Source organism: Pseudophryne corroboree, chromosome 7, assembly GCF_028390025.1.
Source record: "Pseudophryne corroboree isolate aPseCor3 chromosome 7, aPseCor3.hap2, whole genome shotgun sequence".
Lineage (NCBI taxonomy): Eukaryota > Metazoa > Chordata > Amphibia > Anura > Myobatrachidae > Pseudophryne > Pseudophryne corroboree.
The window spans coordinates 396,907,535-396,909,747 of record NC_086450.1 but is presented as its reverse complement, the minus strand read 5'-3'; the positions used below and the strand labels follow the sequence as shown (position 1 = coordinate 396,909,747).

Below are 2,213 nucleotides of genomic sequence, written 5' to 3'. Positions count from 1 at the left end.
ATACTCCTCTGGGTGCATGAGAAATGGCTGAAAACAATCAGGTCACCTTCTCCTCCTAAATAAAACTTCAACATTCATTAGTACATATATAGGTTACAGTCATATTTTTGATATTTTTATAATTTCCTATAGTTTGCATGCTGGCCGTAACTGCTTCCACATCTACATATGACCGTGTACTTGCATTCTCTTTTTTCTTCCTACTTGTTTATTGTTGCTACAAGTTCAAACAGTTCTTATATTTCCATTCTTGTCTTATATGACTTTGGTTAGACATACCACCTGCAATACCTTAGGATCAAACTCACCAACCCCTCTTGCTGCCACAGGTTTAAACAATTTGTATGTCTGACCCTTTGTTTTCGGGATTTTATCAGACATATCCTTATCCTTAAGTTCTGCAGTACCTCTGGTTCAAAGCTGCCCACCCTAGGGAATGGTACCCTATCTTTGTCAGTCATACGTAACCATTCTTTGCAAAAAAACTTCCGTGTGTGAACCATATTTTTCACACATGATAAACCTTGCTGACCCTTTCGGACGCAATTCTTCTGCCTGAACCCTGCCTACCATACGTCCCTTAGTTGAGCAACTGGCTCCCATAATTTGTGGGTCTTGCCTTCTCGGCTATTCCCACAAATACCAAAATACTCAATATAAGGCGACAGTGAAAGTTCTCCGAGCGCTTCCACCCACTCTCGCCCACGTTGGCCTATACTACCATACATTGTTGATAGCGAAGGCGATGTACCCAACTTAGGGCTCCTATCAGACCTTACAGCACCGTAATTTCTTTTGGTGGAAGTTTTGTTGGAATATTTTCCTGAGAGAGGCAGCGAAAAATTCCTTTTCGGTATCTTTTAACTGGAATTGTTTGTAGGGTGAAAAACAGAGAAATTAGATAACTATCCTTCACCCTTTCCAGTGAAGCCCACCAGGGAGATTTTCCGACGTTATCAAAGAAAAACCCCTTTGTCTATACAATCACGTCTGCGTATGCTCTTCCACAGCGCATATGACACAATGGTATCACGTTGTGCTGTGCAGAACACACGGACATGCGATGAAATAGCACAGCCTATAGATACTAGTTATCTATATGCCCTACGATTGCTGTAGACCACTTAGCCTAGACCACTCCAGACCACTTAGTTGTATGGGATCACTAAGACCACTAAGACCACTTAGTTCTAATCACTAGCAAAAAAGGAGAAAAGAAGACTCTTTTGTGGGTGCACTCTTGAATGATTTAAAGTATTGAAAATAAGATAGTTAAAAAATCATTACATTTTTATTCGTGTCATAAGATAAAACATAAGGTAGTTGAACACATAATAAAGAGAAAAAACACACAAAAAATATGTCAATAGTGCCAATATATATTGGATAATAGTTGTGAGCTATCTAGGTAGAATCAAGTCTACAATCAACATTAAATCCACCTTTGATTTGACTCCAAGGTCTGCCTGCGGGAGAGAGATATGATATGAACTGTACAAAAGTTACAATTGCTGCAATTGGTAGTAAAGGGAAAATTCTCAATGCAGTTATCAAAAATTGGTATATCAGATTTAGACCTACTAATTGTCTAGGAGGAGAGGAAAAGAGAAGAGTGTGATACGAAAGATGAATCTGCTGTCAGCGTTAGACATGGAGCATGAATGCCCGAAAATTTCTACTACACCGAGTATTCCTCAAAAGTCTCCTATTTGAGTACTGACTCAGCCCAACACTGATTAGCTTCCAAGATCGGTTGGGTTCAGGCGTTTCCAGTGTGGTATGATAGTAGAAAAGAAACCGATAACCTTGTGCTCTAGAATCACTGATGAGAGTTCACGAAAAAAAAATTTGGGTGATGAGAGATAGTAAGGGACCTAGGGAGGAGAGCTAAGAAGGGGATCTGCTGCCATCGTTAGACAGGGAGAACCCTGAATCAATGGTGAGAGTCCCGAAAGATAGTAAAAGTGAGAAAAACACAGAGACAGGTGGTCTGTGGGATTAGGTACAGGGGAACATTCAATTTTGAAGATAAATTGAAATCTGTGTACAATATGTACTGATCATGGAGTATATATAAGTATACACTCCGTGTGGAGTACACAAATAAGCATGCACTCCGTTGAGCAGCGTACCAAAAAAAATTGACAATAATCCTCTCCCAATGAGGAACTGCGATCTGTGTATAAAATTAGCTGTAAGTATCTGGTGAAAAT

The 2,213-nt window shown here is 39.7% G+C and overlaps 1 pseudogene; it reads right to left on the bottom strand.

Moving 5' to 3' along the window:
- Nucleotides 1–1,672: 1,672 nt before the first annotated feature.
- LOC134947253 (5S ribosomal RNA) lies at nt 1,673–1,791 on the bottom strand (annotated as a pseudogene).
- Nucleotides 1,792–2,213: the final 422 nt, after the last annotated feature.